The sequence below is a fragment of the Crocodylus porosus genome, unplaced genomic scaffold (genome assembly GCF_001723895.1).
Source record: "Crocodylus porosus isolate Cpor-Errol unplaced genomic scaffold, CroPor_comp1, whole genome shotgun sequence".
NCBI classification, from domain to species: domain Eukaryota; kingdom Metazoa; phylum Chordata; order Crocodylia; family Crocodylidae; genus Crocodylus; species Crocodylus porosus.
In genome coordinates this window covers 55,553,886-55,568,302 of record NW_017728948.1, presented here as the reverse complement: position 1 = coordinate 55,568,302, position 14,417 = coordinate 55,553,886, and positions in this window count along the sequence as shown.

Genomic DNA, 14,417 nt, shown 5'->3' with positions numbered 1-14,417 from the left:
TGACTTGGGGAAGTGCCCCAAGTGCCTGTACTGGGTCGAGTACCTGTCGGACTATTAGGCCTGTGTTTCCCCAAGGACACAGGGCCGAGACAGTCCCTTCTCGAGGTGGTGGCGGTGACATTACCCTCAGACTAGCGAGTGTGCTCCGGGGGAGGAGTCGGCCGAGCATAAGGCGCCCCTAGGGAGGCATTCAGAGCCTGGAAGGTGGTCGGGCGCAGGGAGGTGGGCAGCTCAATGCAGGAGCACCCCCTACTGGCCCGCCACAGATCCTACTCCCCTTTTCACCTTGACACTCAAAGCTACCATCAAATTATTTCCATCAGAACTACAAGAAAAACTACAGAACTTGATCCCCTCACTACCCAACTCAGGGACTTTTTACATGCTCCCTAAAATCCACAAACGAGGAACCCTTGCAGACCTATCATTTCCAACCATGGAACCCTCACTGAAAAAATATCAGTTTCATCAAATTAATCCTAAAATCTCTTGTCACCTAACGAGTGAGTTTTGTCCAAGACAGAACAGACTAAGAAAGCTTAAAAACATACCACCATCCCAGCAACATTTCGTTCTAAGTCACCATGCGTACTACCAGCCTATATACCAACATCCCACATTAGGATTGCATTCAGTGCCTGCCTTACATATATACAAGAGCAAAATTACAACTCAGACTACAGACCCAAAGATACTACTGAAATTATACACTTCATCCTCACATTCAACTTTACTTTCAATAACCAATACTTCCTCCAGACCATGGGCACAGCTATAGGGACAAAAATGGCCCCACAGTATGCCACCTTTTTCATGAGCCACCTGGAAGAAAAAATCGTCAAGGACTTCGCCATCAAGCCCATGATATACTTAAGATATATCAATGACATCTTTATCATTTGGACTGAAACCTTGCAATCTCTGATTGATTTATATCAACAAGCATTACCCCTCCACCAGACTATCTCTGGCATACTCCAACACCAATAGTTCCTTTTTAGATATGATGGTCACTATACAGAATGGTAAAATACAGACCACCATATACAAGAAACCCATGGCCCAACATACATATCTTCACAGAACCAACAATCACCCTAAACACACCAAGAAAGCTGTAATATACAGCCAAGCCCTCTGAGACCACCGAATTTGCACTGAGAACACCCATGATCGTCACTTCACAAATCTCAAAAGGGCCTTCACTCAACAAAGATGATCCTCCAGAGATAAAGATCGCACTTTTGAAAAAGCCACTCAGATACTACTTGAAGAATTGCTGCAGTACAGAAGGAAAAGCCCCATGAATTGCACACCGACATATCAACGCTCCCTGAAACCTATACAGAAAATTCTCAAACAGTTGCAACCCACACTAGAAGGAGACCCAATTCTTTAAGAGATCTTCTCAGAACCACCCATCCTAGCCCACCCATTTGCTGTGTTTTAGACTTCCTACAGTCTAAAACACAGCAAATGGATCCAGACCATGTCATGACAAAAAATGTAAAATCTGCCAACATATCTCCACCACCCCCACAATTACTACACCCCACAATAGAACCCTTAATATTCCTAGATCTTACACCTGCACCTCCAGGAATGTTATCTATCTCATCCAGTGCACCAAATACACTGATGGAAAATATGTAGGAGAAACCAAACAACTGCATACCAGAATGAATACACACCAAACAATCCATCAAAGACAAAAATACCCAATTACCTGTGGGAGCACACTACTTGCAAGAAAACCACTCTCTCTCCAGTCTCTCAGTTCTAATCCTCAAAGGGAATTTACAAACCACCTTTCACAGATGAGCCTATGAACTTCACTTCATTAACCCACTGGATACAAAAGTCATGGACTAAATATAGACATTGGATTTAAGACACATTATAAACTGCCTAACATCTGACTCTCAAACTTTTTACCAGCTACATTCATTCCCCTCCCCTTCCCTTCCCTTCCCCCACCCCCGCATCTCTCATCCTTTGACTACAGCTATATTCACTCCTCTTCCTACCCCCACCCCTCCACCCCTCTCTCACCTATTGATCAACCCAATTTACATTTTTAACTGACTGATCTTCTTGCATACATACTGGCTCTGGCTTCTTTACTACTCCATCCAAGAAGAGCACAGACCATCTGCAGATGCTTGATCTGCCTGATGAGAGGTAATTGCAAAAAAGAATTTTTGCCAACTATTAGAGTTGGTCTAATACAGGGGCAGGCAATTATTTCAGGTGGAGGGCCACTTACTGAGTTTTGTCAAGCCATCAAGGGCTGCATGACAGGCAGCCAGGGGCAGATAAATATTAATTTTCTAAATTTTTTAGGGGCCCAACTTGCCAGATAGAATGGCCTGGCGAGCTGCATCTGGCCCGCGGGCCGCATTTTGCCCACTCCCAGTAATAAAAGATATCAGATTTCCCCAAAGAAACTTGTCTGCCTAGGTCCTTAGACCAACACGGCTACAGCCTACACCCCTATCTCCCTTTAAAGCATTTACATTTAGTCTTAAGAATCCTTTCTTTCATCTTTTCTTATGTGATCCAAAATTTTATTTTGTGACTATTTGCAACAGAATTTTCTAAGTTTTAACTAGGAGCACTTAGAGTTGTAGAATCATGGAAAATTAGGGTTGGAAGGGAACTCAGGAGATTATCTATTCCAACTCTCTGATCAAAGCGTGACCAACACCAACTAGATCATTCCAGCCAGAAATCTGTTGAGCCAGGTGTTAAAAACTTCCAAAGAAGAAGATTCCACCTCCTTTCTGGGTAATCTGTTCCAGTGCTTCAGCTAAACTTCCCTTGCTGTAACTTGAGACCATTGCTTCTTGTTTTGTCATCTGTCACTACTGAGAACAGTCTAGCTCCATCCTCTTTGTAACTACCCTTCAGGCAGTTAAAGGCTGCTATCACTTCTAAATGCATAAAACCATATTTGTACAATTTTTCAGTCTAATTTGATAAGAGCTTAATAAGGTTGCCAGTTGACTTCTGTTTAGTTCTTTTGAAGTTATACCAAACTATAGCTAATTATCTGTGAGCAAACTCAGGCAGAAGCACGTAGCATTGAAACACAGACATGAAATGTTGTGACATATATCAAAATTTGTTGAACTAGTGCTTCTTCAGGGTGCCATTTCACAAAATGTAGTAAAATAGGTTGGGTTAGTTCCAGTAATTGCAAACTACTATTCATGTACTGTTGCTAAACCCAAAAGTTTTCATCTCATTCAACCCTTTAATAAAATAGCCCAGTTACATTTTATCTTATTTTGGGTGTTTTATACCTACGTTTCCTTTTCCTTTGCTTCAAAAACTCATATTATTTTATATCCCAGCTGCTTTCAGTCTTCCTTCTCTATCCATAAGTCAAACACCCAAGACTGTCAATAATTAATTTTCCTTTGTCATTCAATATACCCCATGCTCTCTTTTTTACATTTCAGGCTTGGTGACCATGTATTCAATGTTTCTAAGTGTCCTTATCTCTCCATGTGAAACTCTTTCTTTTATTACTATAGTTCTCAAAAAAAATGAATGTTTTTAGCTAGTCAGACCAAATTAACCTTCTGAAAAACTGCCGTTAATGCTAAACATGAAATTAATTATCTGAAGTGAAGGTTAGATCAGATATTTAAAATAAACACCAAGACAAATAAAGGCACTGATCTAATAGATATTAACTTTCAAACTGGCAGCATAAAGTTTCACATTAAATAAGATATCTCAATTTAATTCCAATGTAAGGTGAGTTGTAGTTAATCCAGTGAATTAAATGTGAACATTTTTCTTTGACTGCATTTTGGGTGGATAGTCTAGAACTAATTTTCATGGGCACTGGACAAGACTCCGCACCCAGCCCAGCAGCCACCAGTCCATATGCTGTCAAGTGCTGTATCTCCTACATCATTTTTTTTTCAACTGTCTGATTGACTCTGATTGATTTTGACTTTTCTCCTACAGTGAGGAGTACACTTGCTGTAACAGCTAGAAGTTTCTCTGGTAACAGCACTGCAGTCTATGTTATTAATTATTACATTTTATCTGGCCTATTTTTCCAGTTATGATGAGTAATGGTTCTCCATCAATTATCTACATGTTAGAGGCAAGGTAATGTAAATATAATTATTAAAAAAAAAATTTTAAACCTTAAATGATAGTCAACTTAACTTACTTTTCATAATGTATTTTGCTTGGATTTTGCAGTGACAAAGCTTCAATAATGAAATACAACCAGCCAGATTCACTCTCTAGTTCTATTCATTACCTTATAATAGTGCTATATTTCAGCTTGCAACATTTCAGAAATGTCCTAAGCTTTTACATTAATTTTTTTAAATGCAGAAAAACATGTAAAGTTTAATTCTTCACTTGTTACACCAGTTTCACACTAGCTTAATTCCAATGAAGTCATTAAAGCTACATCAATGTAAAACTTGTGTTAACAGAGGAGAATTAGGCCTGTACAATCATATTATAGTTTGTACCTGCATAGCACAGATACATTACTCTATTTTTCTTTAACAAAATATGTTTCTTGACTTCAAAAAAGTTAACAGCATCTCTTTGGTTCACACAGTAAAAAGTGTTCAAGGTTCTGATTTCCGGTCTAGAACTTCCATAATATTGGAGAGTCTACTTAGGAAAAAAGGTAACACTACTGAAGGTTGCCCACCACCCAACTCTGTTAGGCTAGAGGCAGACCTTCAAAAAGCCTGAGCATGAATTGATTCAATCTTTGCAGGTTAGTCTAACCTGCCTAGATTGAATCAGTTTGCAACTGTACAGACATTCCCCCTGGACTGAAAAAACACAGGCATATGCCTGCAGTGGCTAGAAGCTGGGGGGCGCTAGACCAGTCCTCCCTTCTCTACCACAGCTTTTACCAAGGAAAGAGCAGAGGGACATTACCAGCTACCTGTTGATTAGCTCCAAAAAGCCCTAAGCTGACAGTGTCCTGTCTGCTTTTGTTCTGTCTCCTACAGCACGGACCATAGCCAGCATGAGGTATGCTAGCTAATGCTCAGAGGTGTCCAAGAAAAGCAGAGGGGAAGGGGGAATCCTTGCTAAAGCGGAGTGTGGGGGGAGGTGGGTGAAGCAGGAGGAAGCCAGGCAGATACCACTTTACTTGCAGTCTCGGCTGGAGCCCCCAGCCAGGGAACAGGGAGAGGAGGGGTGGGAGGGGCCACCCCTGCTGAGCTAGAGCAGAGAGAAAAGCCCCACCCAGAGTTGCAAAGCATCTGGGACACTGGGGAACTTTGGTTTAACTTAAACCAGGAAGGGGTCCGATACTACATTCACCCAGCTTTATCAAACCATCTTCAGCCATTTTGAAACTTGTTTATGTGCACTGAACTTATGTTCTCTTACAGGTTTAAACCAGTGTCCGATCACTTAAATGTGTTTATGTGTAACGTCTGTCTCTAGCCTTAGAGTCCAGTAGTTCTTTCCAAAAAGAGCCTACTCAGGTCTCCATTGAAGTAAGTTCTCTCCGCTGATTTTACTGAGTTTTGTATAAGGCTTAACGTGAAGAGAGCCAACCAGGAGTGAGGGCTTGATCCTGGATAGTAAGCTGAGTATGTGTAAACATATTATGAAAAGCTGACTCCCCCTCTCTCACTCTCACACATACTTTTGAAGATATTTGTGTGCACTCTTTCTTCTTTCAGTGGTCCACTATTTGGAAAAATACTACTCCCATGTGGGGAGATGGAGATCCTACTTCTATGGGTGTATAATTGCATGTAAATCACAAAATACAGGAGAGGAACCTCCTCCCACCTCTTAGCCCATTAGCTAAGGCATCCTGAGATGCTGGATAAATGCAAATTGCTCCTTTTATCTCCACTGAGCAGACTGAAGTTACCCTGACATGAGCTAAGTAGCACAGCCCAGAGTTAATCTTCACCTGAACTTTGAGATGTTCAGAGAGCACTTAGCATGAGTTAATGAGTTTTAACATGAGAATACTAACGTTTTAAATGTCCCCAGTATGGACTAAGTTTACCGTGTTAATTTATCCTAAGATGTCACACTGCCATACGTTCTGCCTAACTTCATATTACCACCAGTTAACTCATGAGCGACTGGTACCTTCAGAATCTGGGGGGGGCACCAGCAACTAATCACTGATCGGGGGGAGGGGTCCCCCAGCAGCCAATGCTCTTGTATCTTGTGATAAGGCAGCAAAACCGGAAGTGCCATCAGCACTTCTCTCAGTGCTGGCCAGCACCAATCTCAGGGGGGCACCAGCCAGCATTTCACTCCATGCCCCCACTCCCCAGCCGGTGAGGGCCAATCTCAGGGGGGGCATACGCCCCCGTGCTCCCGCTATGCATTGTCCATGGTTAACTACCTCTCTTTATCTATGTAAGTACTGCCTAAAGAAGTAGGATTTAGACCTTAGTGTGTAGTTAGAATATCTGTGTGCAAAGCAGCTCACTCTACTTCCAACTTTTCAAACAGGAATTAGTGAGGAATAGCTAATGTGCTATAAGTTCACACTGCAGCTTGCTCTGCACAAATTTCTCTGTAGACAAGGCTTTAAAGTATGGATACAGCTGAAGAACTATGAGATTTTTTCAGACATAGCTAGCTTAAAACGCTAAGCAACAACAGCTTTTTCTTTAACATAATTTAGGATCTTCTTCAAGAATGTAATAGTCACTTGTTGCAGCCTAGCTATGAAAAGTGGGCATACTAGTTGGAGCTATTAGTGCCATTTTTTGCTGGTCTTGTAAGAAAATTAATCATCAGTCTATTACTTGTAATTATGGTGCCTAGATAAATCAGAATGCTTAGAAAGAAAATACATTACATTTCAAAGACTATATTCTGTACAACTCTCAGTTTTTTATCCCTCAGTTAAGAAAAACCTTCAAAACCTATTGTGACCGCCGGACTAGGGCCCTCCCCATAGGTGGTTCACCTTCGATAGGGGGGATGCCGCTGATCACACCAGATCACTACGGGTTCGGAGTAAGTCTCTTAACGTCCAGTCCCCGCCTTAGTTCTCACCCGCCACAACTTGATGTTAAGTTCAGTTAAGGTCAGTTCGTGGGTGCTCCATGGCCCGGGATCCCTCGGCGGTCATGTTGCGGGGCTCCGCCATCCCTGCACCCCAGCCTCACACCACCTCTAGTGCTCTCCCCTCTTTTGTAGGTCCAACCTCTTGTTGATGGGCTGGTAGCTCCCCTTGGCCTGACCTGCCCTCGTAGGATTACTTGTAGGCCTGCCTGCCCCGTCCTCTCCTCCCTATGTCCTGTTTGAGCCGATACTGGGTTGCAGAACAGGTTGGGCCCCGCTAAAGTATCCTTGCCCTATCTCCCTGAATGTGCCACCTCAGCTGTTCCTGCTGGGGTACCCTTTTGACTGGGAAACAAAACCTATAAACATATAAACTTAAAACCTGGCCCCACAGCCCCTTACCGGCTGGGGCTCCTATTTGGACCTCCCCGGGTCCCCTTAGGCAATATCTGTTGCTCAATCCCCCTAGTACCCCTATAGGTTTCCGACCACGGCCAGTTGGCGGCGACCTCCGCCCGCCTACACCCTCTCATGGCTCTTCCGGGTCCTGGCCCCCTCTGGCAGGGTTGTGTCCCTGCACCACCACCTCAGCACTCAACCTGTGGGTCTCACAGGCTTCAGGTCCGTAACCCAAAGGTCCCTCATCGAACATTCTGCTGGTTTCTCTATCCTTGTGGTCCGTCTCCGTCCTCCTTGCCTGCCTCTGCTCACTCGACGCCCTGCAGCCAGCTGTTGTTAATGTTTCCTCCTCCGGCAGAGCGGGTTGCTGCTCTTCTCTGGGGCTCTCTGCCCCTCTTCCTGCGGAAGCTTCCGTCTGCTCCGCTCTGGAGCTCTCTGCCCCTCTTATTGGGGAATCTGCCACCGATTCTGCTCTGGGGCTTTCTGCCCCTCTTACTGGGGAATTTGGCACCTGTCCCGCTCTAGGGCTTTCTGCCCCTCCTGCTGCGGGACCCGGTCCCGGTTCCTCCGCCCGAGTCTTCCTTTCTCCCGCAGCCATTTTTATCACCGCTGGCCCCCTGCTCACGATGACATCATCTTCCGGCCGTGTCGGTATAAACAAGCAGCAGACGCGCCGCGTGGGTTTCTCCGCCAGTGCCGGTAAGTCCCGTCCTAGCTCCCCGGGACACCTATAAAAGTCAGCGCCCACAGATCTTAAAAACACGTAACCACATAAATTTTATAGTCAAATATCTGACTAAAGGTTCCCTTCAGTCTGTGGGAATCCAGTTCTTTCTTTTTCCATTAACATTTTCAAACCTTTTAGATGATTAAGTTTTCAAGGAGAAAAGCTTTAGAGAAAAACTTGCTGCTTGTAAATGTTTTATTGCTCTTGAAGTAAGGACTTATATTTATAATGTAACCTTGAAATGACAGAACAAATTCCAAACTGCAGCACTTACAAAAAAGAGGGTTAGATTCCCCTTATGCTCTTGTACCTTGTGCTAAGTGCTTACACATTTTATAAACATGGTTAAGTATTTTGAAACTTAGCTAGGTATTTTATAAACACAACCTACCAACATTAAATCTACTTGCTTACATACACTTACAAGGGAAGCCCATGCAGCAGGGGCTCCATTTCCCATGCCCAACCACCTGACAGCTGCAAACAGGAGCCATGGTTCAGACCCAACATGGCTGTCTACTGTGCCAAGAACTGGGGAAAGGGAGGGAGTGGAGCCCCCCTGCTGTGCATGTCCAGCCTGTACACTCCAGCCAACATAGCCATGGGAAAGACTCATTTGTGGGGGGCTCTATTCCCCCCACACAGGCCCCCACTTTCCAACATGGCAGACAGCTGCACAAAACCAAGCTGCAGCTCCTGTGAGGTGCTCAGGTGAGGAAGTTAGGGAATTGAGGCCCCCGCCACACAGACCCCCTGCTTTGCTGGCTCAAGACCAGGTCTGCACAGTGGGTGGCACTGCCCTGCGTGGCTCTCCATCATGCCAGAAACCAGTGGCAGGGGATCAAAACATCCTACCACATGGACCTGGCATAGCCCCTCATCTGACATAAGCCAGCAAGCTGAGGGGCCCACACGATGGAGGGGACTTTGATTTCTCCCCTTGCCCCCAGTTTCTGGCTCAGCAGATAGCTGCACAGGTCCAAGCTGTGGCTCTTGCTGGCAGCTGGCAGCAGCAGCAGCCAGGCAGGGGGATGGGGGAGCACAGCCCCCCACTATGTGGGCTTGGCCCTGAACCAGCACAGCAAGGGGGGCACGTGATAGGAGGCTCTGCTCTCCCCCTTCTTCCCAACCAACTGGCTGACAGCTGGGGGGACAGAGTGTGGACTGAAGCTGCACTGGCCCAGGCAGTGAGAAAGGAGAGAATAACCCCACATAACCCCTACCACCTATCCTGGCTGTGGGGAGTGCTGGGGTGGGAGTCAGGGGCCTCTACTCTCCACCCCACAGCCAGCCCACTTTGCAGACCCAGGCAGGACACAGGGCTGGGGAGCCCAGGGGTGGGGGCGGCCCAGCCCAGCACTGAGCCAGTGCAGATAAGTACCAGCCAAGGCTAGCCCACCTGCCCTGTAAGGGGCAGTTCACAGAGAAGCCACAAAGCAACCTGGGATGCCATGGGACTGTAACCTAACTTGAGTCCAGAGGGGATCTGAACAGAAGTTCAATAGACCAGTCTAACCTAAAGTGATTATATCCGATACTGCATTCATCCAGGTCTAGCTTAGATTGGGTTCCACCATTTTTAAACCAATCTATGTATATTCTCTTCTGTTACTGGTCTACAGCGTCTCTTTACTGATCACCTATCCTGGTTTGTGTGTAATGTTTGTACCTAGTCATGGAGAGCCCTGCAAGCCGAAATATATGACTCTATGAGCCAGATATGGGTGTTAAGCATGCTGGGTGTTGAGCACCATTAGTTTAAAATGTTTTTACTGTTGGGCCTTCCCTGATTTCTTTTGCAGACTATTCCACAGTTTAAATAGATTGCATAATTCTATTTTTGCCTGACTTACTGAGAAACAAAAGGGAATGCCCCTAAACACCACTGATTTATCTGATAAGCTTAATTCAGATACCAAAGCAGGGCTAATGAAAGTGTTGCTCAGACATCAATATGTATTTTAAAACAAGCCAATAGTGACACCAAAAATAGTTCATCAAATCATCACAAAGAAGAGACAGCCTCTGCAAAGTCTGGCATACTGCACCTCAAGCAACCTATGGGAGCAAAACCTTGAAGAGATAAAGAGCATGCTAGAGCTGGGGATTATTACAGAATCAAACAGCCCCTGGGCATCTCCCATGGCTATTGTCCAAAAAAAGGATGGTAGTATAAGATTCTGTGTAGGGTAGATAAAACTAAAAAAAAAAAATCAGATTTTTTTTCTATTTAAATCAGATGTTTGTTTTTTTTAAAATCATCAGTAAAATGCTAATTTTCTCTCTCATTTAAAAAAATAACAGTTACAATTAAATCTCCTGACAAACATACTAAACCTACACTTAGTCTCATAAAAATGAATTAATGGTTCTGTCACACTCACACTCTACCAATCAAACATGGGCATTCATTTCAGTTTTTCATCTCATGAAAATGGCTCTAGTCTGTCTGTCCAGACTAACTACCAGCTCTTGCTTCTCGAAAGTTCTGGGCTTTCAGTTTCTGTTTCTCAGCAGACTAAAGTCACGTGCACAGATGCAGGCTAGATAGGATTGTTGTTCTGTGCTTATGTGATGGTAGAGCTGGGCCAAGCAAGGCAGAGGAGTTAGTTAAGACACTGTCTTAAAGACAGACAACATAGGAAAGGATGGAGGCAGAGTAGAAAGGAAGAGTCGAGTAGACTGGAAAGAAAAAGGGAAGACAGTAGTACACACACAGCTTCCTATATTCCCCCACACTTTTGCCACAGAAAAACTGCCATGGCTACTGGGTGTAAGAGAGACCCTATCTGGGAATGCTTTGAAGAAACTCCTTCACTGGGTAAAAAAGAAAAATGTGTCAAGTGTAACCAGTGCAAGAAGGAGATACAGGGCCTAGTTACAAGAATGAAATATCATAATGAAAACTGCTTATTAGGAGAAAATGATGTGGATGAAGATGTGGATATGTCTGAAGAACAATGTGGATGAACTGGTTAGAAAATTAAATAATTCACTTTGCAATGCATCATTCTTCAAGACTCTCTCTATGCCTTTTAGTATAAGTGTGATTTAACAAGTAAATTCCCAAGCTGTTTACAATGTTGGATGTTGCTAGAAAATAGTTTAGCTTAGCTAATTCTTATGGCTTATTTAATTAGTTAACGAGGTATAGAATCTATCACCCAAGTCTACGGTACAGAAAACTACAGTAAGAAAAACTAGAGTTGCTAGTTGCCACTGGGTGTCATTTTCTTATTTTGTATCACAGAATACATGTCCCTTATTTCAGAACATCATGGCCCCAGACCACAATGGTGATGCCATAAGTCTATTCCCTATTTTACTTCAGCATAACTCAGCTTTCCCAAGGGAACCCCATCCTATACTTGTTTTCGCAAAAAACAGAAGTACCAGTGAGTTCAATCAGGCCTGCTCCAAAATTAAGTGCACTCTAAGTGCACCCAGTCTTAACTTTTTTGGTAATTTAGAATCAGATCTGCATCCTTGCTAAAAAAAAGAAATGTAAATGATTAACTGAACAATAGAGCAAAAAGAACTAAGAAGAATGACTATTCAAAAATCATTTTTGTTTCAGGATCCCATTTAAGCATAAGAGACTTTGACTGTCCATCTGCAACAACTTCAGAGTCATCTGTCGGTACTTTTAGCAACAGTGCAGCAACTAAATGTATTTCAGACAACAAAGTATCAGTGCAAGCAAAAGATTTTAATCATCCAGTAAAACCACCACTCTGGATGGGTTTGTAGTAAGGACCAGCAAATACCAGCAAAATACAATAGATGAAAAGATTGTTTGGTTTATTTATGCCACAAATTCTGCTTCTAGCATTATTAACAATAAACACTTCATTGACATGGTTGAGTCCTTACAACCAGACTACACTCTACCTGGTAGAGCAGAAATTGGTGGAAGGTTGCTAGAAGCAGTGCATGAGAAGGAATTTGAACAGTGTGCAAGAAATACTGAAGGGAAATTTGCCAGTTTAAGCCTTGATGGGTGGAGCAATGTACACAATGATCCAGTAATGTGTGCCCATGTGACAACAGAAGATGGGGCTGCATATATTTCAGAAACAATAGATACATCAGGAAATGCCCACACAACAAAATATTTAAAAGAAGTGGCAGTGAAAGCCACTGTGAACAAAAATTCAACTGGTCACATGTGCAATTCTGTCACAGAATGCTGCAAATGTGGCAAAGATGAGAAGATACTTAGAAGAAGCGGAAGGATGCTTCTTAACAACATATGGCTGCAGTGCCCATTTAATGCATCTTTTAGCCAAAGACTTAAGTACTTCTCCAAGAATGAAAGAAAATGTTGCTGAAGTCGCAAAATACTTCCATAACAACCATTTTGCTTCAACTTCACTGAAGACAGCAGGAGGATCCAAACTAATTCTCCCTCAAGATGTTCGATGGAATTCTGTGGTCGATTGTTTTGAACAATTTATTAAGAACTGACCTAGTCTCATAAAAATTTGTGAAGAAAACCATGATGAAATAGATGGAAGCATCTCACCCAAAGTATCTAACATTGAATTAAAGGGGGATGTAGAGATTGTTGCTGCATTGCTGATGATGTTCAAATTTGGAAGGCACTTCAAGAGACACTGAAGAAAGAAATACCAAACCAGAAAGTTAAACTGCAGGCAATAAAGAAGTTAGTGAATCAAGCACTAACTCCACCTCATTTTCTTGCAAACATGCTCAATCCCAGATATAAAGGTAGATGCCTAACTTCTGAAGATGATCCTGCCATGGCATGGACATCTCAAAATCACTCCTCAGTTATGCCAGTAATAACAAATTTCAGGGCTGGAGGGGAACCATTTAAACAGTGCATGTTTACTGATGATGTTTTGAACAAAGTCACTCCCCTGAGTTGATGGAAATCATTAGCCAGACACCTTGAAACAGAGTTCCTGCCATTGCTAAGCCGACTTTTCACAGCAATAGCTTCCTCTGCTGATTGTCATTGTTTGGTATTAGTCACTCAAAGGACCATCCATCCCTCAGGAGATAAATGAAGCTTGTGGGAAAGGGAAGAGATAAGAAGGGAATCAGAAAGAGCCAGCAACTCAAGGCAGCTCCACTCCCTCCTTTTCTTTGCCAATCTATAAAGAATGGGTCACTCTGTTCACCTCCCTTTCACCCCTATTTGTGCAACACCAGGGCTGGAGAGTAGGAACTGCCTAAAAACCTTGGAAGAGGTAGACCAGGACCTCACTGTACCTGGCCTGGGAGAGAGAAAGATCCCTAGAGCTAAGGTGCACTGCCGGGACAGATGCAGAACCAAGAGCTAAAAACTGAGCTGGAGCCCAGTAGTTAGTTGCTGAGCTGGGAGACGGGCAGGTGGGAACCAAAAATAATTAATAGTGTGGGGAGAAGCTGAGGCAATCTGTGACGGTTCTTGCAGCTGAGGCCAAAATCACCGTACCTTATACAATGGCAAAAATTCATCATGGGGCAACTGCCACTGATACACTGAGTTAGACAGAGAAGTCATAAAACAAGACAGACCAAAAAAACAGTGTACCTGAAAGAAAAATATTTATATTTTTAAGCCAATATCATGATTTTTCAGGATCTATGATTTTTTAATTTCTGGGACTGGCAACATTGAAGCAGTCCTCAAAGACCTAAACTAGACCAGTTACATTACCTTTTAGGAATGAAACAGTAAAATAGGTTTTCTTCTCATCAGTGAGATTGGCTTTGCTATTAATATGTAGAAGTAGATTTCCTCCATATCAAAGGTATCATCTCAATCTCTCGTCTTCAACACCAGCCCAGTCACAAAACCCAGATGCAGCCCAGCTGTATTTCCTCTTCAACCATCGCTTGACCAATACTGCTGTGTCATCCATCCTTTGTATTCATACATGGAAAAATCAGAGACCTTTCTCATATTCAGGTTATGGAGAATAAGATGATACTAATTTGATTAGTCATTAATTCTCACCTTACTCAGTCATTAATCTTACCTTAATCAGCATAAAGGGATAACGGAGACCTGGTGGGACTCCACCCGTGACTGGACCACGGGTATAGAGGGCTATACCCTGTACAGGAGGGATCGTGTTGACAAAAGGGGAGGGGGCGTAGCTCTCTATGTGAAGGAAAGCTACACGTCCCTGCAAGCTGATGTTGGCGACCAGCATGGACAGCTAGAGACCCTCTGGGTAAAAATTCGTGGGGAATACGGCACAGGGGACACAACGGTAGGAGTCTACTACAGACC